Source organism: Elgaria multicarinata, chromosome 3, assembly GCF_023053635.1.
Source record: "Elgaria multicarinata webbii isolate HBS135686 ecotype San Diego chromosome 3, rElgMul1.1.pri, whole genome shotgun sequence".
In the NCBI taxonomy this organism is placed as follows: Eukaryota; Metazoa; Chordata; class Lepidosauria; order Squamata; family Anguidae; genus Elgaria; species Elgaria multicarinata.
The window spans coordinates 170,741,813-170,767,478 of NC_086173.1; the positions used below are offsets into that span (position 1 = coordinate 170,741,813).

At 46.5% G+C, this 25,666-nt stretch overlaps 1 pseudogene; it reads left to right on the top strand.

The window, feature by feature from the left end:
* The window catches only part of LOC134396312 (zinc finger protein 420-like), a 106,054-nt pseudogene extending 82,038 nt beyond the window's left edge, over positions 1–24,016 (top strand).
* The last annotated feature ends 1,650 nt before the right edge of the window (positions 24,017–25,666 follow it).

The window sequence follows — 25,666 nt, forward strand, 5'->3', positions numbered from 1 at the left end:
AATACGCTGCCTTTTGCTTTGGGGCATGATAAATGGAATGCATAAATACATTTCATTCACTTTCCCCTGTGATTTTTCTTCATGTTCCATTTGACCTGAGGTACTCAAGCCTACAATCACATAATGTCTAGGCTCAAAATATCTTTCTGACCCTCTCCCTAAATTCTTCTAGCCTGTTCTCTGGCTTCTCCTTTACTGTGAATGCAGGTAACTTGGTCCACGCCCATAGAAACTCACACAAACACACCCAGAGTTGCAACAGCCGGCATTTGATAGCACTAGAAAAAAAAATACAGAAGAGAGTAAGAAGAGCCATGCTGGATCAGACCACCTAGTCCAGCACTCTGTTCACACCATGGCCAACCAGCTGTTGACTGTCGAGGAAATGTGTGAATGGGCTGTTTTGGCTGTGCCCACCCTGTTTTGATGTAAGCCCTTTCTATTAGAAATTAAGTTCTACAGCAATTTGACCCAACTGTAGCTGAAAATATATTGAGCAACACTTGCTCAACTAACAAGAAGTGTTGACACATTAGTTAGAGTGTGAACCTCCCAGCGAGGACAGGAAGAGTAGTAACCACAAAGGAACAGATGTTCCAGGATTGCAATAGCCATCTACGTATTGTTTTTCTAGTCTTAGAATTATCTGTACTCTGCACATAAATAAATGCCTTGCCTATCGTTGGTTATTGTACTGCAAAAATGTATTATGATTGGTTTATTATATGAGGAAGTTCTGTTGTTGCTTCTGAGCATGTTACCCTATAAGTATCTTAGTGTTGCCTGCAACTAGTGGGCAGTCCTTCAGATCCTCTAGGGTTTGCCACCTTGCAGCACTGCAGGCTGCTCGTAATAAAACTTTTTCAAGATGAGAGAAATTGTGTCTTGAGAGTCTTTGACCGCCACTCAGCGAACCACGGGAACCTGCCCTTTCGAGTTCCTCCACATGACCAGGGACCTACAAGAGAGCTGGTGTAGTGGTTAAAGTGTCGGACTGGGAGTCGGGAGATCTGGGTTCTAGTCCCCACTCGGCCATGGAAACGCACTGGGTGACTTTGGGCCAGTCACAGACTCTCAGCTCAGCCTACCTCACAGGATTGCTGTTCTGAGGATAAAATGGAGAGGAGACGGATTATGTACACCACCTTGGATTCCTTGGAGGAAAAAAGGCAGGATACAAATGCAATAATAAATAAAATAATGAAAAGAAGCCCACAAGTGCAACAGCACCCTCCCACCCATGTTCCCCAGCAACTGGTGCACACAGGCTTACTACCTCAAATACTGGAGATAGCACATAACCATCAGGGCTACTAGCCATGGATAGCCTTTGCCTCCAGGAAATAATCCAACCCCCTTTTAAAGCCATCCTAATTGGTGACCATCACTACATCCTGTGGTAGTGGGTTCCTTAATTTAACTATCGGTATTGCAAATGTAAACAAAAAAGTGCCATGTTCTTGTTTCTGTCAGTGATGGGTCGTCGTACCTGTTGTATCCTGCCTTTTATCAGCTGTTCTCGCCTCCTGCCACACGTCACTTGTTCCGCTGCTCCAACCAGCTCCAGCTCTTTGCTATGCCGAAACAGAGAGGCGATTGCAACAGTCAAGCAGATGGAGTGACAGACACCAACTGGGATGGTTTTCAAAGCAGGTTGGATGAATTCCTGGAGGAATTCATGTACATAGATGGTGCTATATAAATAAATAATAATAATAATAATAATAATAGGAAGAGAAGGCTATCAGTGGCTACTAGCCCTGATCATAGAATCATAGAATAGCAGAGTTGGAAGGAGCCTACAAGGCCATCGAGTCCAACCCCCTGCTCAATGCAGGAATCCACCCTAAAGCATCCCTGAGAGATGGTTGTCCAGCTGCCTCTTGAATGACTCTAGACTCTAGTGTGGTTGGGTGTTACTTCCAGTATCCGAGGCAGTGAGCCTATGTGCACCAGTTGCTGGGGAACATGGGCGGGAGGGTGCTGTTGCACAATATCCCACTTTGTGGGTTCCTGTTCGGCAACTGGGTGGCCACTGTGTGCACAGAGCATGGAGGTTTCCCAGAGAGAAGTCAGGGGCGGGGCGGAGGCTGGTGACTCCGATTCCGACGGTGCCGTGAATCCTTTCAGAGTTTCGGTCGGAAACCCAAAATAGGTTCGGCATCTTAGAGAGGTGCTTGAGAGTTCTGGCTGTTTCTGACCCAAACCTAGAATGGACGCACAGCCCCACTGAAAACGGAGCCACCAGCCTCCAGACCCCTTACATGCTTTTCACTGGGGAGGGGGAGCTGGGGAGGCTTTTCCTTCTCTTCTCCCACACTTCCCCCCCAAAAAGGTAAACCCCAACCTCCTGTCACCCCCACCCCACCCCACCCCAGTGTTTCCTTCTTGGTCTGTCCTGCCCTGCTGCAAGCCATGTGGTCTTGCCTTCCTGGAAGATGGCATGGGCTGGGCTCAGTACTAGCTACCTTTTCCCTTTAAAAATCCATCAATCCCCCTTCCTTAAAAAAACCAGAAAAGCCACAAACCCCAGTTCATTAACCATTGCGTGGCTGAGTGGCAGAATCCCCCCCACCTCCGACCTTTTCCTACCTGCCTTGTCTGCAAAGTTGCAATTCTCAGAACTCTACGGAACTGACTCGATACTTCCGGCTCCTGAGCGAACGTGGCGCCTCCTTGGTGAGCGCCGGGGAGGGGGGCACCATAGAGCTATGGCTGATTGAGCAGCTCCTGCTGCTGTGCAAATACCTTGTCTGGAGTTCAAAGGGAGTTGGGAGGGAAGGCTGCGTGCGTTTCATTCCTATCTCTATGGTTTGCAGAGGGTGCGCTTTGCAAATTGGCCTCCTCGTGAGTTTCCCAGAGAAAGAGGCGAAGCCCACAGAGAAACCATACTTGCCCGTAGGGATCCATAGGAAAGTTCTTACCCATAGGGAAACATAGCACAGTCCTTGTCTATAGAGAAACCATACTTGCCCATAGGGATCCATTGCAAAGCACTTGTCCATAGGGAAACATAGCACAGTCCTTGTCTATAGAGAAACCATACTTGCCCATAGGGATCCATAGGAAAGCTCTTACCCATAGGGAAACATAGGACTGAACTGATCCATAAAGAAACCATACTTGCCCATAGGGATCCATTGCAAAGCACTTGTCCATAGGGAAACATAGCACAGTCCTTGTCTATAGAGAAACCACACTTGCCCATAGGGATCCATAGGAAAGCTCTTACCCATAGGGAAACATAGTACAGTCCTTGTCTATAGAGAAACCATACTTGCCCATAGGGATCCATTGAAAAGCCCTTGCCCATAGAGATCCATATGACAGAATTGCCCATAGGGAAACCATACTTGCCCACAGGGATCCATTGCAACGTGCTTGTCCATAGGGAAACATAGAACAGAATTGTCCATAGGGAAACATAGCACAGTCCTTGTCTATAGAGAAACCATACTTGCCCATAGGAATCCATTGCAAAGCGCTTGTCCATAGGGAAACATAGCACAGTCCTTGTCTATAGAGAAACCATACTTGCCCATAGGGATCCATAGGAAAGCTCTTACCCATAGGGAAACATAGTACAGTCCTTGTCTATAGAGAAACCATACTTGCCCATAGGGATCCATAGGAAAGCTCTTACCCATAGGGAAACATAGGATTGAACTGATCCATAAAGAAACCATACTTGCCCATAGGAATCCATTGCAAAGCGCTTGTCCATAGGGAAACATAGCACAGTCCTTGTCTATAGAGAAACCATACTTGTCCATAGGGATCCATAGGAAAGCTCTTACCCATAGGGAAACATAGTACAGTCCTTGTCTATAGAGAAACCATACTTGCCCATAGGGATCCATTGAAAAGCCCTTGCCCATAGAGATCCATATGACAGAATTGCCCATAGGGAAACCATACTTGCCCACAGGGATCCATTGCAACGTGCTTGTCCATAGGGAAACATAGAACAGAATTGTCCATAGGGAAACATAGCACAGTCCTTGTCTATAGAGAAACCATACTTGCCCATAGGAATCCATTGCAAAGCGCTTGTCCATAGGGAAACATAGCACAGTCCTTGTCTATAGAGAAACCATACTTGCCCATAGGGATCCATAGGAAAGCTCTTACCCATAGGGAAACATAGGACTGAACTGATCCATAAAGAAACCATACTTGCCCATAGGAATCCATTGCAAAGCGCTTGTCCATAGGGAAACATAGCACAGTCCTTGTCTATAGAGAAACCATACTTGCCCATAGGGATCCATAGGAAAGCTCTTACCCATAGGGAAACATAGTACAGTCCTTGTCTATAGAGAAACCATACTTGCCCATAGGGATCCATTGAAAAGCCCTTGCCCATAGAGATCCATATGACAGAATTGTCCATAGAGAAACCATACTTGTCCATAGGGATCCATTGCAACGTGCTTGCCCATAGGGAAACATAGAACAGAATTGTCCATAGCGAAACCATACTTGTCCATAGGGATCCATAGGAAAGCTCTTACCCATAGGGAAACATAGGACTGAACTGATTCATAGAGAAACCATACTTGCCCATAGGGAAACATTTAACAGTACTTGCTCATAGGGAAAGCATCCTTGCCTACAGGGAAACATAGGACAGTGTTTGCCCATAGGGAAACATAGGGTAATACCTGCCCATAGGAAAAATAAACCACCCCATTGGGAAAATACTTGCGCTTAGGAAAAATATATTTGCCTATAGGGAAACATATGACAGCATCTCCCTATAGGGGAAACAGGCCTAATATTCTACACTCTTCAAGCGGAGTTCTACACGGTCACCCAAGGATGCCACCCAGGCTATGGGCACTCTCTCCCAGTAGCCCATTGCCCCGCATCCCTCAGATCTCACCCGAGGAATGGTTGGATCTAAGCCATACCAGCTATGCTATGCTCTCACCCTACAATAGCTCATACACACACACACACACACACACACACACACACACACACACACCCCATAGCTAGACCTCAGGTTTATCCCTGGATCGTCCAGGGGTCAAACCTGTTCATCTAGGTGACACACAGGGGATCCAGTGCTCAGGCAGGGGCGAACCCTGGATGTTCCCAGGATAAACCTTAGGTCTAGCTGTGGCCTGGGTGTGATGATGGGGCAGCCTGGAATGGTCGGAGGGGCTCATGTGACTGGAGTTAGATAGGTGGGGTCTGAAGTCCACCAGGAAAGGGACTCACAGGGTCTCTTCTCTGTTCTCTACAGGGTGCTAAACACAGATCACAGCACTGGGGATATTCTAGGATGAAAAAGCCTCGTTGTTTGTGTATCAAGTGAAAGCTGTACGGATCTAGGATTATAGTTTGGAACAGAAATGCTGGTGCAAGGGATTATCTAATGACTGTATAGAGAAGCAAGCAATTCTGTTTCAATAATTAGAAATATGGAGGCCACAGTGGCAAATTCCTGGCCTTGTTCCATGGTTCAACAGCCTTTCTCACACTGTATAAGCCGAGCTGGCTCAAGGTATTTGATTGCCTAATACCCCACTCAAATTTCTCACTCCCGCACACTAAACATTATGGCCATAGCTAGACCTCAGGTTTATCTCTGGATCGTCCAGGGGTCAAACCTGTTCATCTAGGTGACACACAGGGGATCCAGTGCTTAGGCAGGGGCGAACCCTGGATGATCCCAGGATAAACCTTAGGTCTAGCTGTGGCCACAGTGATGCCTGAGAAGAGGTTAGAGTCTTGCCCTTCACGGCGGACGCTCTGCCTCCGTCAGCCACCTTATATCTCTCCTTCCCAATGGCTGGCTCAAGACGTAGCAGGGCTGGTCCTGTGGGGAGCAGCAGTCTAGCAGGCAGAAGTCCAAGGCAGAGTTGCTAGTGGGGGTGGCAGCAGCGGCAGGCACCCCCTTCTCTCTTGGAGGATGGGTCTCTTTTTTCATCAGGTACGCTCAGCCAGGAAGGACAGGGATCAAGAGGGCAAGGGGTGGGCCCCATTGCTGCTAGCATCAGGCTGCAATGGACCTGATCCCAGAAAACCGGGCACATGGGGGCATCAGACACCTCAACTGGAGCTGAACAACAACAGTGTGGCACAGTGGCTAGAGTGTTGGGCTGGGAGTCGGAAGATCCGGCTTTAAGTCCCCGCTTTGCCATGGAAACCCACTGGGTGACTTTGGGCCAGTCAGACTCTCAGCCCAACCCAACCCACCTCACAGGGTTGTTGTTGTTACACAGAAAGATTTCCCCTTCTCTGTTCCGTTTCTCTAGCATCCTGAGAGCCAGGCCATATATGGCTCTCCTAGTTCTCAGATGGAAGGACTACCTGATTTACAGCATTCTTCCTCTCCAGCTAGACAAAGGAATTGTTAGTGCGCAGATGTAAAAACTCTACCCAGGAGTATATATAGCCCCCAGCTCCATTTTGGGTGGGCAACGTGAGTTTATGGAACGTGAGTTCACTCGTTGTCTCTTTCTATGGAAATAAAGCTGTTTTGTCCCTCACCTCTTAAGTTCCTCTTGTTCTTGGTGGAAAATTGGGCACTCACCAGGAGTTGAACCCACATTTTTGCAACATTGTGAGGATAGAAATGCAGAGGAGGATTATATACACCGCCTTGGGTTCCTTGGAGGAAAAAAAGGCGGGATATAAATGTAATAAAATAAATAAATTGAAAATCAAGCAGCAGCAATGATCAAAGGGAGAATAAAAGAACACACAGAGAGCAGGCAAGCAAGTTGTGAATCGTGGGATCATTGTGGTCGGGAAGGAGAGGAAATATCCTCAACAGCGTCTCTCTCTTTCTCTCTCCCCCTTCCAAGGTTCCATGCAGTTTTTCAAAGGCTACAATCCTCTCTACACAGTGACCCAGGAGTAAGACCATTGCACTCAGTGGAGCTTACTCCTGAGAAGACACTGATTCCTCTCGGAGGAGCCTCTGCGGCTCTTTTGCTCTCCTGGGTTGACTCAGTGGTTGAGTTCCCACGACAGGCTAATGAACGGGGGGGCTGGAGAGGGGGTTAATAGGAACAGCCTGGGAAACAACCCTGGATTAGCGTGTCGTCTGAACTCACCCAATCTAAGGGTTAAAGAGAGCGAGCGTGCTGAGTCCTAGAGAGGCTGGTGAAGAGCAAAGGCTGTTTTACAGCGCCCACTTCCTTCTCCCCCCCCCCCTTGGGAAAGCAGCCTGGGAGGTTTTGCATCGTGGGTCCCACCTGCAGCCTCTCTTCCCTTGCAGAGGAGCAGGTGAGTGCAAGATGCAAGGGGGTCCCGGGGGGGGGGGAGAGGAGGGAAAGAGCCTGCCCCCTGCAGCAGCAGAGAAGGGAGGGAGCCAAAGGTAGGGGGGAAAGTTTGGGGCAGGGGGTGGGTGGGAAGAGAGAGAGACCCCCCCTGCCCCCCAGATGATTGACTCACTTGGGGTCCCCTCCAAGGAGACCCCCGCCTTGCACCTCCTTCCCTCCCCATAGTTAGGGAATCCTGGAAGGGAAGGCTGGAGAAGGGGGCATTATTGGGGAATTGGGAGGGTCAGAATGCTTTCCTATGGCCATTCTGAAGGATACCTAATACTATATCCATGTGCCAGGGGCGCATGGCCAGTCCGATGGAGCATGCATCAAGCAGATAGGCTTAGGGTGCTAATGTGAACCAACATGAGCAGTTTGGGGGCTCCCCCTCTTTCCTGTGGGGCTGCCCTCTTTTAGATCTGGTCACTCTAGCATAGCTCCTGCAGCTTTAACTGTTGTGATGAAGAGAGGATTTCACCAGGTTCTCCGTAAATGCAAATGGCACCTGCTGAAATTCTCTTTTCTATGCAACTGTTAAAGATACAGGAGCCCTGTCCTCTTTTTCATAGGGTCACCCTAACTTATTACATTTATATACTGCCCCATAGCCGAAGATCTCTGGGCGGTTTACAAGCATGCAAATTTTTACAAGTTTTTAAAGCTCAGCTAAAAACTTTTCTTTTTTCTAAAGCTTTTAAAACTTGATTTTGATCTGACTTTTATACTGTTCGTTTTACTCTACCCTGTGCCTGTTTGGTGCATTCTCTTCCCCTTCTTATTGTTTTATTGTGATTTTATTAGAATGTAAGCCTATGCGGCAGGGTTTTGCTATTTTATTGTTTTACTCTGTACAGCACCATGTACACTGATGGTGCTATATAAATAATAATAATAATAATAATAATAATAATAATAATAATAATGATGCAAGCAATCATGGGATCAAGGAGAGGAAATATCCTCAACAGCGTCTCTCCCTCCCCCCCCCTCTTCCAAGGTTCCAGGCAGTTTTTCAAAGGCTACAATCCTCTCTACACACCGACCCAGGAGTAAGACCATTGCACTCAGAGGAGCTGACTCCTGGGAAGACACTCCTTCTTCCCAGAGGAGCCTTTGCCTCTCTTTTGCTCTCCTGGGTAGACTCAGTGGCTGAGTTCCCACGACAGGCTAATCAATGGGGGCTGGAGAGGGGGTAATAGGAACAGCCTGGGAAACAACCCTGGATTAGCGTGTCGTCTGAACTCATCCAATCTAAGGGTTAAAGAGAGTGAGGGTGCTGTGTCCTAGAGAGGCCGGGGAAGAGCCAAGGCTGGGTGAGGCCCCTCCCTTCCCACCCCACAGTTCTGCCTCCCCCCCTGGAAAAGCAGCCTGGGAGGTTTTGCATCGTGACCCCCACCTGCAGCCTTTCTTCCCTTGCAGAGGAACCTGTGAGTGCAAAATGCAAGGGGGAGTGGAGGGAAAGAGGCCCCCCCCCCCAGGTTTGGGGTAGGGGGTGGGTGGGAAGAGAGGGAGACCCACCTCCTGCCCCCCAGGTGACTGAACTACTTGGGGCCCCTCCAGGAGACCCCTGCCTTGCACCTCCTTCCCTCCCCATAGTTAGGGAATCCTGGAAGGGAAGGCTGGAGAAAAGGGCGTTGGGGGGGGGAATTGGGAGGGTCAGAATGCTTTCCTATGGCCATTCTGAAGGATACCTAATACTACATCCATGTGCCAGGGGCGCATGGCCAGTCTGATGGAGCATGCATCAAGCAGATAGGCTTAGGGTGCTAGTGTGAACCCCCATGAGCAGTTTGGTTGCTCCCCCTCTTTCCTGTGGGGCTGCCTGCCTCTGCCCAATGCTTTCCCATGGCCATTCTGAAGGAAATGCATTGGCCGTGCGCAAGGAGGGGACCGTTCCCATGGAGCATGCATCACACTGGGACTCCTGGGATGGGAGGGGGCAGCACCTGCGTTATCCATGAGTTGTTTGGGGGTCTCCCCGCATCTCCATTATCCCAAACTGGCATTTCAATGGTCATTCAGTGTCCTTTTCCGTATGTCTCAAGCCTTCGAAATCAACCTGGGGTGCTTTTATAAGGACATATTAAAACTAATGACAGTACTTGTCCACAGGGATACCATGAGTGGCCTTAGAAGCCAAAAACTATGGGGGGAAAAGAGACTGCCTACCCAATATGTCGTTCACTAATAGGGAACCAAATGTCTACCGGAGAACTAAAAAGAAAGGAAAAAGGCCAATTAGAAGGCAAGAAAGTTTAGGGGAGTCGGTGAATCAGAAAGAGGTTGAATCTTAAGGGAAGGGCGGTCCTTCGATTCAGCTCTCTTTCTGTCATTTTGGTTTGCAGAGCTCCAAGCTGGGCTAGCCTGTTTTTGCTGGTTTTGGAGCCTTTTGGGCACAGTTTGCATGTTTGCCCCTTTTTTGACATAAAAAGGAAATTCCTAGTTTGACCCTGTCTCTTCTTCTGCCATCGCTTCTGAACTAGGTTTGGGGACGAGATGCTTAGGCCTTGAGCTGCTTGATTCTCCAGCGATTTTATTTTACTTGATAGACTGGAGTGCTGGGCTGAAAACAACAGGATGAAATTTAATAGGGATAAATGCCAAGTCCTGCATTTAGGAAATAGAAACCAAAGGCACAGTTACAAGATGGGGGATACTTGGCTCAGCAATACTACAAAGGAGAAGGACCTTGGAATTGTTGTAGATTGCAAGCTGAATAGGAGCCAACAGTGCGATATGGCTGCAAGAAAGGCAAATGCTATTTTGGGCTGCATTAATAGAAGTATAGCTTCCAAATCACGTGAGGTACTGGTTCCTCTATGTATTGTGTCCAGTTCTGGGCTCCACAATTCAAAAAGGACGCAGACAAGCTGGAGCGTGTTCAGAGGAGGGCAACCAGGATTCCTGATCAGGGTTCTGGAAACAAAGCCCTATGAAGAGAGACTGAAAGAACTGGGCATGTTTAGCCTGGAGAAGAGAAGATTGAGAGGAGACATGATAGCACTCTTCAAATACTTAAAAGGTTGTCACACAGAGGAGGGCCAGGATCTCTTCTTGATCCTCCCAGAGTGCAGAACATGGAATAACGGGCTCAAGTTAAAGGAAGCCAGAATCCGGCTGGACATCAGGAAAAACTTCCTGACTGTTAGAGCAGTATGACAATGGAATCAGTTAACTAGGGAGGTTGTGGGCTCTCCCACACTAGAGACCTTCAAGAGGCAGCTGGACAACCCTCTGTCAGGGATGCTTTAGGGTGGATTCCTGCATTGAGCAGGGGGCTGGACTCGATGGCCTTGTAGGCCCCTTCCAACTCTGCTATTCTATGATTCTATGATTCTACTCACTGGTTGAACTCAGGGTTCACTAGCCTTTTCAGTTTTAAAACACCCTCTCTACTCTCTACCTGCATTCCTTTTTCCAAACTAGGCTTTGCCGCGTTCTACACCTTGGGTTCTAAGAGGCTGGGGTGACCATATGAAAAGGAGTACAGGGCTCCTGTATCTTTAACAGTTGTATTGAAAAGGAAATTTCAGCAAGTGTCCTTTGTATATATGAGGAACCAGGTGAAATTTGCTCTTCATCACAACAGTTAAAGCTGCAGGTGCCCTGCCCTCTTTTAAATATGGTCACTCTAGTATCACTCCTGCAGCTTTAACTGTTGTGATGACGGGGGAATTTCACCAGGTTCTCCATATATACAAATAACCCTTGCTGAAATTCCCTTTTCTATGCAACTGCTGATGATACAGGAGCGCTGTCCTCCTTTTCATATGGTCACCCTATAAGAAGATCTTCTTCCGACTTTCCCCTGGGTCTGCAACATCCTGATCTTCAGATCCCTGCCTGGGATGGGGAGAAAGACCTTCCTTTTAATTCCACGCCATCCCTGCTCTCTTTCCTTCCTGTAAAAGTTTAATTATACGTTTTATATTGCATTGAATGAGTTTGGATTGGGGGACATTTAAGTTGAGCTACATAACAATTCAAATGCTGCTAGTTGGGCTTAGTATGCTTTTCACATTTTTTTCTATCAGGCCTTAGCAGGAGTTAAACTGTAGTGTATTTTGCACAGTGCACACCTGTATTTCTTTGTAAACATTGCATGTTTCACATTTCATTGTTACACGTGATGTTCTTTTGCATTTATATTCTTTATAAACCATTCATCTCTTAAGGCTTTCTATGCGGCATGTTTCATTTGTTTAACAAGTGGAAAAAGTGTTCACTAATTTTTAAAATAAACTTTCACGCATTTTCAATACCCTTAAGTCAGCTCTGGTTACACTTCCTCTCCCATTGGGGCAGAGTCAGAACCTCATTTTCAATCAGGAGCCTGGTTCCTGTGGGTCCAGGTTTGTAGGGACCCATCGGAGACAGGTCCTGGGTATTAAGTTGGCCACAGCTGTATCCAATTCATGCAGCTCCTCCTTTTCAATTCCTACAGGACAGTCCTTGCCTGAAGAGAGAAATTGGCAGCCAAGAAGGAGACCTTTTGAGTCCTGGTGGGAGCGGAGATGGAGAAGAGAGTGAAGATGGAAGAGCAAAGCTTTGCTGGCCCTGAAGCAGGAAACATCCAGGAAGGGAGCAGTGCAGAGCCCTGGGAAGGAAGAGTGCAGGAGGACCAGCCTGGGAGCAACACCTGCTCAGACGTGGAGCGCCAGCGCTTCAGGGACTTCTGCTACCAGGAGGCCGAAGGGCCCCGAGAGGTTTGCAGCCAACTCCACCACCTTTGCCGCCAGTGGCTGAAGCCAGAAAAGCACATGAAAGCTCAGATGCTGGACCTGGTGGTTCTGGAGCAGTTCCTGGCTGTCCTGCCCCCAGAGATGGAGAACTGGGTCAGAGAGTGTGGAGCGGAGACCAGTTCCCAGGCGGTGGCCCTGGCAGAAGGCTTCCTCCTGAGCCAGGCAGGGGGCAAAGAGCAGGTGAGAGCATTTCATCCTGGTGACTAACAGGGACTGTGTTCTTAAAACTTCCTTCTACTTGTTTTGCATGTACTCTAAGGAAGGGATGCCCCAATTTCCAAAGACCCTTCCCCACTAATGTGTAGACCAGACCCTTCTCAGAGAATAATTAAACAAACAGTGTGTAGTTAAAATGTGCAATTCCCTACCACAAGATGCAGTGATGGCCACCCATTTGCATGGTTTAAAATGGGTTAGACAAATTCCCAGAGATGAAGGCTATGAATGGCTACTAGTCCAGATGGCTGTGTCCTATCTCCAGTATCATAACCAGTATATCTTTGTATACCAGTTGCTGGGGAATATGGGTGCTGTTGCACTCATGTCCCGCTTGTGGGTTTGTGGTCAACAGCTGATGGGCCACTGTTGGGGGAGGGGAGAATGCTGGACTAGATGGACTCTTGTTCTGATCAAGAACAGCTCTTCTTAGGTTCTCATGATCGCAGGAGAAGTGAATGGATTTGAGAATCCTTCTTCAACCTGTGGCAGAGTCCCCCCAACAGGTCAGGAATCGCATTTGTGGACACCAAACTGCTGGGTTATCAGGGAATTTCTGGGAGGTTCTGTCTTTCCTCCTGGCTGGGTTTTGGAGGGTGTTCAAGTGCTTTGCTTATGCCAGGGTTGAACTCTTAGCCCCAGAGAACACATCTTTATGTGCTCCCCTGATAAAGACACCACTGAGGATGTGCTCCGTGGTTTGGACTATAGATCATCTTTAGAAGGAGTCCCGAAATTCAAAGCTATTTGGAACCGCTGCCCTTGGCCTTGACCTGACCCATTTCTTTCCTTCCCTAATCCCACTTCACTCTCTGGGATCCTACCTTTTGCTCCAGGTGCAGCGGATGTTGGCCAAAGCGTCCACAGATTTCCCCGAGGCAGAGAAGGCTCCACTGGGCACCACACAGAGGCCGCTGGATGGGTGGATCTTGCAGGAGGGTGATGGAGGACCCTCCTCTCTTGGTAAGGAATAGTGGGACAAATTTCCCAATGGTCTCCCTCCTTCGATTCCACCTGAGGTGCATGAGCTGCTTTAATGTTCTCCTTGAGCCTGATTTTACAGTTAGAGAGAGACTCCTTTTCTCTAGATACTCAAAAAGGAAATGTTGTTTAGTAATGTGGACAAACATTGATTCCAGTAAAACAATAGAAACGGAAATGTTTAAGAACGTTGACTTACCTCCCCTCCTTCTTTGCTTTCCTCGCAGGGAGCGGAAAAATCTGCAGAGAAAGTGAACTGATCCTGGGGGATCCTTCTAGGCCTCCTTCGCTTGGTGGTGGAGTGGAAGCAGTTTCTACACAGCCTGGGCAGGTAGAGGGGTCCTGGGGGCCTCTGTCCGCTGCACATCTCTTTGGTGCTAGAAGAACCTGCCCCTTTAGCCTTTGCTCTTCTCCAAGATGGCGGCTAGGAAGGCCTTGAATGTCACTCACGAAGCTCTGGCATTCAGAAGGAGGACCTCACCATCCTGGTCTTCATGGATCGCAACTTCATGGATTTTTGTGAACCACCCAGAGAGCTTCAGCTATTGGGCGGTATAAAAATGTAATAAATAAATAAATAAATAAACCTTATGTGTAAGGAGAACCTCAATTCTTCTTCTGCTTTCAGGGTCTGGTGACTTTTGAGGAGGTGTCTATTCATTTCTCGGAGGAGGAGTGGGCTCTGCTGGATCCAGGCCAGAGGACTCTGCACAAAGAAGTCATGGAGGAGAATCGTGGGATCCTGGACTCTCTGGGTAAGGAATGGGATTCCTTTGAGTAAGGCTCCCTCTTTGCCTTCTGTGTCAGTGCATTATAAGGATGTCATTGAGGACAACTGTGCCTGGTCCTTGTTCCTGGGTTACTCTAGTCCAGATTAAGCAGAGAGTGTTCAAACTTTATTGTACTAGCCAAAGGCCATGACAAATACATCAAAAGAAAATATTGATACATATATACAGTAATATAAATATTTCAAACAGTAGAAAATTATACAGATAACTTCGAATTTGCCATGACTAAAACTGAGCTTTCACTCAGCAGTGTGAATCTCCAGGGCAGTTTATGGCAATTTTGTCTAGTTCTCTCTGCCTAATCTTTTTTGCTGCCAGAGCAAACAAAGCCACTTTATGTGTCACAAAACTGCTGGTACAAATAAGGGGAGGAGCCCTCACTGGAGGAAAAAACAAGGAATGGATCCTGTAGGTATACACTAGGTCTGTACTATCCAGTCTGTGCTAACAGGGCTGTATCGGACATTTTCTATTGTGGAATGTGCTAGACAATATGGGGCAGATCAAAACAAAAATATCGTATTTTCCGGCGTATAAGACGACTGGGCGTATAAGACGACCCCCAACTTTTGAGAAGATTTTCCTGGGTTAAAAAGTCATCTTATACTGGGCGTATAAGACGACCCCCAACTTTTGAGAAGATTTTCCTGGGTTAAAAAGTAGTCTTATATGCCAGAAAATACAGTAGTCCTTTAATAAATCAGTGTGAGTTATAATAACATTCAATTCCACCTCAGACAATAATCATCTGCTTGTATATCTGATGTTTACATAACGTTAGGACTTTTTACACAGTGTAGTGCCACAAGTTAAATATGTGTGCAGTTGGAAAGAACCTTTACCGATTCACTTCGTTGTGAATCGAAGTAAAACTTTCATTTATTATAACAAGAATAGAGCGCACACATATGAGTTCATAGAATAGCAGAGTTGGAAGGGGCCTACAAGGCCATCGAGTCCAACCCCCTGCTCAATTGAGGAATCCACCCTAAAGCATCCCTGACAGGTGGTTGTCCAGCTGCCTCTTGAAAAAACCTTAACAATTGTAACCAAAGAAAACAGAAGGCTTTCATAAATTATGACTCTGCAATTGTAGACAGGAGAAAACGTAGAAAGTTTCCATTAATTATAACTTGGTGGTAATTCTGGATAATATGCGGTTTCCAAACTTCATCAGTAATCAAAATTGCAACATACTTAAAAGGTTGTCACACAGCGGAGGGCCAGGATCTCTTCTCGGTCCTCCCAGAGTGCAGGACACGGAATAACGGGCTCAAGTTAAAGGAAGCCAGATTCCAGCTGGACATCAGGAAAAACTTCCTGACTGTTAGAGCAGTACGACATTGGAACCAGTTACCTAGGGAGGTTGTGGGCTCTCCCACACTAGAGGCCTTCAAGAGGCAGCTGGACAACCATCTGTCAGGGATGCTTTAGGGTGGATTCCTACATTGAGCAGGGGTTGGACTCGATGGCCTTGTAGGCCCCTTCCAACTCTGCTATTCTATGATTCTATGATTTTCTGAAAAGCAGTTTCGTCGGGTATAGGTCACAGGCTCGTTATAAATTTTAGAGACACTGACTCCCATGGTAGACAAAACACTGTGGCAGGTAGAAAACAATACATGTTGATAACTTTGTAAGACAAATACAGAAAGTTAATTCATAATAGTGGCCAAATGCTATGGATAATGACCTTCCTGAATCAAAGTTATCTATCTCTGAGTATTCCTGAATAGAATCTCATCTGTAATAACAAGAATACTTGAGTAAGCATTTCTGTTTTATATTTAGTTAGAATTCTAAAGTAATACAATTATAAAGATATATATATACAGGAAGGAGATGTGTAAATACCTTCTGGTACTGCCTTATAATGATAGCGAAAGTCTGTAGTTGTGAACTGCCCAGAGAGCTTTGGCTATTGGGTGGTACTAAAATTAAATAAATAAATAAATAAATAAATTAAACCTCTGGGAAGGAGACACAAGTAATGTGAGAAACTCCCTCATTATATAGTGTGTTTATAAGCGATAATCGCCCATTAGAAGGTAATAATGATAGGAGGATAGATAACATAAGGATAATTAAGGCCTTAATCAAAACAGAGTTGAAAACACGGTGAAGGAACTACCATATTTCTTAGATTCTAAGACACAGTTTTCCCCCCATATAAACATCTCTAAACACGGGGTGCGTCTTAGAATCACGGGTGCGATTATTATTCTTAGAATCAAAGCTTTTTTTTTTCTGTTGGTGGTACTGAAAGTGTGCGTCTTACAATCGATGGCGTCTTACAATCGAAGAAATACGGTAGATTAAAGTGACAGAGCTACAGGAACCCAGAAAGATTTTTTTTTCCATTCAGTCCTGTAGGAATAAGGGACTTCAACTTATAGGTCCAAAAAGCCCGTCTCTTTAGCAAAGCCTCATTGACATTAATGCATTGAAGTGGTCTGCTTGTAACATGTTCCACAGCGAAAAAGTCGAAAGATTCTACTGGTTGAGAAAACTGTAAGAAGTGAGGAGTTAAAGGTGCCTCTAAGACTTTGTTTTGAATATGACTCTTGTCGTAGAGAAGCCACCTTAACTGTCGGCATCACTCAGGCGAAAAAGAACCATTTCTGCAAGGGCATTCCTATATCCATGTGTTAACAAGGGTTTCTGGAATCTCTCTCTTGGGTCCCCACACAGAGGGCAAATTAACATGTCATGAACAATCTCCTCCACCTGATGTTGGCCGCAGATGCAGAGTCTGCATTCAAATGGCACCTTGGGATAGCGTCCATCCAGAACTGCAGTTGGCATCACTTGGAATCTCAGTTCAATAAAAGCATTTCTTAGGGAAAGAGGCCTCAGTTTGGACAAATAGCTGGCTCTGAAGTGTTCCACTTTCAAAAGAGGGAACCACTGGGAGAATTTAGAGGTTTTAATTAGTTGCAGATCCCTCCTGAATCTATCCAAAATAGCCAATCCCTTGGTTGCTTCTTATCCATGTCTAGGACGGGCTTCAGCTCAGGAAAGTAATAGCTATGCAGGAGCTTTTGGAGTATGGCCGTCCAATAACAATTTTTGTTCATTCCCAGGAAACACATAGCTGCAAGATGTTCATTTGGCAAGGTGACAATTTGTTTACAATATTTCAATTGAGCACACTCTACTCTTGTCCTAATGGATGGCCATCCAGATTCAGTAAACAAAAAAGTGGCAGGGGTTCTAGGTGGGAGACAGTGGAGTTTTCGGAGAAAATTGTTCTGCACAATCTCCAGGGCGTTCATGATGGGGTTGTCCCAGCTAATCAGAGATCTCCCAGGGCAGCCAAACAGGAATCTTTCAATGTCCCCCATTTTTAGCTTTTCCTGGGAAGAGTTTGTGCTTTCGCTCTCAAAACTAAAGTCTTCGGAATATCCCATCCTTCTTGAACTCTGTTTTTTTTCCTATTTCCTACCTATGGGATATGCCTCAAGCTTCCTCTGAAGTTGGCTTTCTTAAGGTCCAGTGTCAATGCCAATGAAGCTTCATTTTCAGAGCCTCCGCTGCCATGGATTCAAAGATGATATGGTCTCTTTCTCCCAAAGTTTCTACCATTCTTCCTTATTATTCATGATTAACTCCAGGACAGCAGATCCGCCTGTTGTTTCTTTGACCTACCTGAGAGTTAGACTAGCAGAAGACGCCGGGATAGCTGGAATTCTCCATAACTACCATGACGCCTATGTGAACTTTGTATCGTCTTTTCCAGGAAAGCACCATCCATGTCTTCTGACTGTCTGGGTGGTTTGGACAAGACTCCCACACCCATAACAGTCTTGTTTCTCACTCCATCTTTACCTGCTTGATTTCGACAGGGCGTCCATTCTCAGAATTTCCCTACAGGTCTATACCTTCCCGACATATAACAATACTCACCTTCCCCTTTCAATGGCTGTATTCCTATCGTGAGTCTTATCCCTTATCTGTTCCTCTTCCGCCTCTTGTGCTTCTCTTTGCTGTTGCAGTTCTACTGTATATTCGGATTTCAAGTTTATCCTGTTTTCTCCCATGATCCGTGGGTTCTTATATCAGCTTAGGTTGATATACCAACTACGCCCTTATCTGGACAGAGATAGCCTAGCTACAGTTATCCATGCTCTGATAACCTCTCGTTTGGATTACTGCAATGCGTTATACGTGGGGCTGCCTTTGAAAATGGTCTGGAAGCTTCAGCTGGTACAAAACAGGGCAGCCTGTTTACTAACAGGGACTGGCCAGCGAGATCACATTACGCCAGTCCTTTTACAACTTCATTGGCTGCCAGTCCAGGTTCAGGCCCGATCCAAAGTGCTGGTACTAACATACAAAACCCTAAACCAGTAGTTCCCAAAGTGGGCGGTATTGCCCCCTTGGGGGCGGTGGGAATGCATAGGGGGGCATTAAGAGGCAAAAGGACGGCAGGGGGGCGCTGGCAGGGGGCGCTAACAGGCAAAGGGGCGGCAGGGGGGCACTCGAGGTGGTCTCTCCAGAAGGTCCTAAAACCCAGGGACCGAGCAGGAAAGAGCGGCAAATTCAGCTGCTCTCCCCACACCGCTCCTGCTCAGGAAGGACTTTCTCACTCACGCGGCCTCTCTCTCCTCCTATTTCAAGCCCACAGTGGCCCCACCAGAAGTAGGGGAAGCGCTCACAGGAGGCAGCAGAGCAGGAAACAGCGGCGAATTCAGCTGCTCTGCCCACTCTTCTCCTGCCTAGGAGGGCCCAGGGCTTCTTTCCTGCTGGAGCCACTGCCACCACCACCCGCCCGCTCCCTCCCTCGGCCAGAGCTGCTCCCTCCTACAAGCTGCCCCGGCAGACCTCTCGCGATAGTTGCTGCACAAGGCGGGAGCAGCAGCCATGTGGCGGAGAGGAAGGAGCATGTGGAGGACGACGGGCGGCAGAGCAACTGCCAAGAACAGCAGTCAGACGGCAGGCTGGGTGGGGAGCAGGACTGCTTGTGCTGCTGCAAGGTATCACCAGGCTCCCTTCCCCTGTCAGGAGTTGCAGATTGGGGCCATCTCCCCTCTGAGCTGCTGCCCTCCTGTCGTAATCAGCCCGGCAGCTATTGTGAGGCTTGGGGGGAGAGGGGGTTGGAGAGAGAGAGAGAGAGAGAGAGAGAGAGATGCTGTGTGTCTGTGTGTGTGCTCCCACCCCCCAAAAAATCTGGACTACAACAGGATTGGGAGAGAAAAGAAAAGGGGGAGGGAGAGAGAATTGCAATTCCCCAGGTCCTTCCTGGCTAAAGAAGATTCAGCAGCACCTTTTTCCAGAATGCTTGCTGAAACCATTCCTATCTGCCCTTGCTTATTTCAGGGTGTCCAACCCCCTTTTTTCAAGCGTTCTTTTGGTAAACATGGTATGTGTGTATCTTGTGTCACCATAAAAACAGAGCTGCAGCACAATCCTAAGTATGTCTACTCAGAAGTAAGTCCCACTGAGATCAATAGAACTTACTCTGAGGTAAATGTGCATAGGATTCAGCCTGAAAACGAAGAGAGGGTGAAGAAAAGACAGGAGAAAATGAATTATAGAAATAGAATAGCAAGGTAACTGTGGGATATTTAACCATATTTAAAGACAATAAGTACAGTAAAATTAGTGCCCCTCTACTTCAGTCCCAGCCAGATTTTCCATAGGAAAACTCTGTACCAGGTGGCAGATAATTATTTTAAAATTTTAATTAAAATACATTATCCTTTCCTATAACAAAATGGTGCTTACTCCTAAGTGTGTTCCACTGAAAAAGGAAATCCTATTTGATTCCTGTGTTCATGCTAGTTAAAGGGACAATTTTATGCATGTTTAGACAGAAAAAAGTCCTTCAACTCATAGAATCCCCTCTAAATGAGAAGCAACCGCCCCAGGCTTGCCGAGGGAGGGAGGGAAAAGAGAGCAAATGCCTCTGTTTGCAGCCAGCATGGCAGGGCACACCAATTGGATTTTGAATAAAGTATTCAATTAATTGTTACTGTTTTGTATTTTATTGTTATTATCTTCCTTGGTGGGTTGTTGAAAACCACTATTCTGAATAATGATTTTTATAGTGTAGGGTAGGGGGGCGCTGGGCATGAGTTTGTGGAACCAAGGGAGCGGTGACCTGAAAAAGTTTGGGAACCACTGCCCTAAACGGTTTGGGGCCAGGTTATTTGAAGGAACGCCACCTCCCATATGTACCTGCCCAGGCCTTAAGATCATCTACAGGGGCCCTTCTCCATGAGCCCCTGCCAAAGGAAGTGAGGCAGGTGGCTACTAGGTGGAGGGCTTTCTCCACTGTGGCACCCCGGTTGTGGAATGAGCTCCCCAGAGAGGTCCGCCTGGCGCCTACACTGTACTCTTTTCGTCGCCAGCTGAAGACCTTTTTTTCTCTCAGTATTTTAACACTGAATTTTAACTTAAATTTAAATTTTACTGTTTTAACTCTGTATTTTAATTTTATATCAATTTTGCTGCATGGTTTTTATCGTGGTTGTGCTTTTTATACTGTATTTTGTATTTGTGCTTTTAACCTGTTGGTTGTTTTATTATGGTTTTAATTTTTGTGAATCGCCCAGAGCGCTTTGGCTATTGGGCGGTATAAAAATGTAATAAATAAATATGTGGACATCGGAGGCCACAGGTGTTATCCTTACTCGTTTTCCCTGCTCTCTTCACTTAGAAATTACAGGGCTCTACCTCCAACTCTCTTTCCTTCTCCTTTGACCCTTGTGTTCTCGTCCCCAATATGTGGCTCCATAGGTAATCCTGGACTTTGGATATCCCTTCCTCATAAGTCATAGTATTGGAGAGTTGGTAGGTATCACAAGGATCATCTAGTCTGACCCTCTGAAATGTGTAGGGAAATCCATTAACCCCCCCCCCCCCCGCCATGAGAGGAAGCTGTTGAGACTCTTCTTAAAAACCTCCAGAGATGGAGAACCCACAACCTCTGAAGTCAATTTCAAGCCCTCTTGATCAGGTTTGCGAAGCTCAACCATGAAAACAAACATTTTCCGTGGTGTGATGATCAAGTCCTGTAACCTCCACAAGGCAGGAGGATCACATGGGATGACCAGGCCCTGGAGGCTAATGAATCCAGAGGGTTCCCTGCGCTTGCTGGGGGAGTTTCCTGCAGTGTCCTTTTCAGGCCTTGGGCTCTCGATTTCATTGCTCCAAAATACACTTCCACGAATTGAAAAGCTTTGCCATCTTCACATTTTTCTTAAGAGCTGAAGGGAATGAAACAATTGGTTTGACGGCTAAAATACACCTGGAGGAAAACACTCCGAAGACCTGACAAAACACTGATAAAAGGCGATTGATGGACTTATTCTGTGGGAGTGATGGCTGCCAACCAATCTTACTTGGCTGCCATAATTGCACCTGTATAATGTCGAAGACGGTACGGATATTATCATGGAGGAGAGGAGAGTAATGCATATTCAGAAGACAGCTGTGGACTGCTTGCTTTTCACTTTAAGATATAACTGGACATTGAAAATAACTATTAGGGTTGAATTCCCACATTCCAGTTCCCAGTTAAATAACCAGCTAGGACAAAACGGCAGATTTTAAGTGCCTTTTGCATTTACAGTATTTTATGTTGTTCATTTATTGTTTGAGCTACTTTGTAAGTGCTATGACATATTATCAATGAAAATGTTGTATGTCACTCTCAATTCTGTTGAACATCAGGGGATATTTAATGTGTTTGGAAGGTTCTGACTATCCTACCAAATATTTTTTTATCCTGTTAATCCAATCAGAAAACTATTTCGTTTGTTCCCTCATTTCAGGAAGATTTCTTTTTTTTATATTCTTTCAGGTGAGTGCAGGCAGAGCAAGGAAAATGGCGCAGACCAGAGAAGGAAAATGGAAATCAAATCCATTTCTTTTGAAGGGTCAGACTTCCGTGAAACTCCAATACTAGAAGCACCAAGGAAAAGGAACATTCACAATAGAGAGACACAGAGGAGAAGCTCCCAGATTATAAAGACCCAGAAGATAAGTCTTAGCAAATATCAAAGGGTTCAATGCTTAGAGTGTGAAAAACAATTCAGTTACAACTCAAAACTTAAGTTGCATAAAAGAATTCACACCGGGGCGAAGCCCTATAAATGTTTTGAATGTGGGAAAGATTTCACCTACAGCTTAAGCCTTAAGCAGCATGAAAGAATTCACACTGGGGAGAAGCCCTATAAATGCGTAGTGTGCGGAAAGAGCTTTGCTTACAGCTCAGTCCTTAAAGAACATCAAAGAATTTACTCCAGGGAGAAGTCCTATAAATGCTTAGAGTGCGGAAGGAGCTTTGCTCACAGCACACAGCTTAAGTGGCATCAAAGAATTCACACTGGGGAAAAGCCCTATAAATGCTTAGAGTGTGGAAAAAGCTTTGCTCAGAGCACAAACCTTAAGCAGCATCAAATAGTTCACACTGGGGAGAAGTACTACAAATGCTCTGAGTGTGGGAAAGATTTCAGCTGGAACTTAAGCCTTAAATTGCATCAAAGAATTCACACTGGGGAGAAGCCCTATAAATGCTTAGAATGCGGGAAGAGCTTTGCTCACAGCGCGACCTTTAAGCAACATAAAAGTATTCACACAGGGGAGAAGCCCTATAAATGTTATGAATGTGGAAAGAGCTTTGCTCACAGCACAACCCTTAAGCAACACCAAAGAATTCACACAGGGGAGAAGCCCTATAAATGTTATGAATGTGGGAAGAGCTTTGCTCGCAGCACGACCCTTAAGCAACATCAAAGGAATCACACAGGGGAGAAACCCTATGAATGCCTACAGTGCGGAAAGAGGTTTGTTAACTGTGCAAAACTAAAGTACCATCAAAGAATTCACGCTGGGGAGAGGCCCTACAAATGCTCTGATTGTGGGGAAAATTTCACCTATAGCTCAAGCCTTAAACGGCATCAAAGAAGTCACAGTGGGGAGAAACCCTATGAATGCCTAGACTGCAGAAAGGGCTTTGTTAACAGTGCAAAACTAAAGCAACATCAAAGAATTCACACAGGGGAGAAACCCTATGAATGCCTAGAGTGTGGAAAGAGCTTTTCTCAGAGTACACACCTTAAGGAACATCAAAGAATTCATACAGGCGAGAAGCCCTATAAATGCTTAGAGTGTGGAAAGAGCTTCTATCAGAGCAGTCATCTTAAGATACATCAAAGAATTCACACGGGCGAGAAGCCCTATGAATGCTTAGAGTGCGGAAAAAGCTTTGCTCGCAGTGTAGACCAAAATCGACATCGAAGCACTCACACAGGCAAGAAGCCCTATGAATGCCTGGAGTGTGGAAAGAGGTTTGTTAGGAGTGGAGAACTAAAGCAACATCAAAGAATTCACACTGGCGAGAAGCCCTATGAATGCCTAGAGTGCGGGAAGAGCTTCTGTCAGAGCAGCCAGCTTAAGCAACATCAAATAATTCACACTGGGGAGAAGCCCTATGAATGCTTAGAGTGCGGAAAGGGCTTTGCTCGCAGGATAAACCGAAATCGACATCAAAGCACTCACACAGGCGAGAAGCCCTATAAATGCTTCGAGTGCGGGAAGACCTTCAGTCGGAGCGATCATTATCAGACACATAAAAGAATTCACATGGGAGAGAAGCATTATTAATGCCTAGAGTGTCAAAAGGGCTTTGCTCGCAGCGCACACCTTCAGCAACATCAAAGAATTCACACAAAGAAGCCATGAAAGTATTTACAGGATTACAATTCAATCTTGAGTTTGCACCTTGCCTCACATCAAATGATCCGTTCAGGAGAGAGCTGGTGATCCATCTGAGGCCTCTCTGTGGGACAGTGAGATGTGGCGGGCCACCGACGTAATTGCCCCTGAGGGCTGTCTCCAGCCCTGTAGAGCCAGCTCTGCTCCTTGGCATACTGGGGAGCTGCAGTCAGTGAAATAGGCTGGATGTTGGCTAGAGTGCAAATGGCGTAAGACTCCAAGCAAAGGTGACCGAGCACACCCTAGAGCGCATGACCGCGCCTATTGCGTGGCAGTGCGGGCAGCAAAGAAGGCTTATTTTGCTGCCTAGGTTGTGAGTTTGAGTAACTGTCCAGTGGGGTCCATGGGGTGTTTTCACCCTCCGCAGCCAATGGGGCCCTGGCCCTGTTGAGGACCTGCTGTGACCTGTTTGCATCAACTTTGAGGACAAAATTGCTTATCCCCACAGCAAGCTTGACGCTGTTGATTGATTGATTGCATTTATACCCCACCTTTTTTCCTCAAAGGAAACGAAGGTGGTGTATATAATCGTCCTCTTCTTTCTATCCTCACAACAACAACCCTGTGAGGTGGGTTGGGCTGAGAGCCTGTGACTGGCCCAAAGTCAGCCTGTGGGTTTCCATGGCCAAGTGGGGACTAGAACCCGGATCTCCCGACTCCCAGCCCAACACTCTAGTCACTGTGCCACACTGTTGTTATTCAGCTCCAGCTGAGGGGTCTGATGCTCCCATGTGCCCGGTTTTGTGGGATCAGGTCCAGTTATTGCGGCCTGATGCCTGCAGCAATGGGGCTCACCCCTTGCCCTCTCGATCCCTCTCCCTCCTGGCTGAGAGTACCTGAGGAAAGAAGAGGCCCATCCTCCAGGAGAGAAGGGGGTGCCTGCCGCTGCTGCTGCTGCCCCCACTAGCAACTCTGCCTTGGACTTCTGCCTGCTGGACTGCTGTCCCCACAGGACCATCCTCGCTACGTCCTGAGCCAGCCATTGGGAATCATAGAATCATGGAATAGTAGAGTTGGAAGGCGCGTACAAGGCCATTGAGTTCAACCCCCTGCTCAATGCAGGAATCCACCCCTTAAGCATCCCTGACAGATGGTTGTCTAGCTGCCTCTTGAAGGCCTCTAGTGTGGGAGAGCCCACAACCTCACCAGGCAACTGATTCCATTGTTGTACTGCTCTTAACAGTCAGGAAGTTTTTCCTGATGTCCAGCTGGAATCTGGCTTCCTTTTACTCGAGCCCGTTATTCCGTGTCCTGCACTCTGGGAGGACACTCTGTACTCTGGGGAGATATAATATGGCTGACTGAGGCAGAGCGTCTGCCATGAAGGGCAAGGGCCCTACCCTCTTCTCAGGCAACACTGTGTGTGTGTGAATGAGCTACCGTAGGTTGAGAGTGTAGCATATCTGGATGGCTGTAATCCAACCATCCCTCGGGAGAGATCTGTGGGGTGGGGGCAACGGGCTAGCGGGAGAGAGTGGCCATAGCCTGGGTGGCAACCTTGGGTGCCCATGTAGAACTCTGCTTGAAGAAGGTAGAATATTGGGCCTGTTTTCATTTGAATTTCGACTTCCTTACTGCATAATCATCCCTGCCTGACTTTACCGGCTTTGTGTGTGAATCCTTTATTTTGGTGTTGTGAGTATGGTCTTAATTGTGTTATAGACAAGCATTAGACGTTTTGCTTCTTTTAAAATCTATTTTAAAGTGTTTTGTTCTGTTTTTATTTTATTTTATATTATACACCACTCTGAAATTTTAAACGGAGCGGTACGTATATATTAGAATGTAAGCCTATGCTGCAGGCTTTTGCTATTTTATTGTTTTACTCTGTACAGCACCATGTACACTGATGGTGCTATATAAATAAATAAATAGATAAATAATAAATACTGTAAGTAAATAAAATAAAAATGATAGAGCATACTGTGTAAGG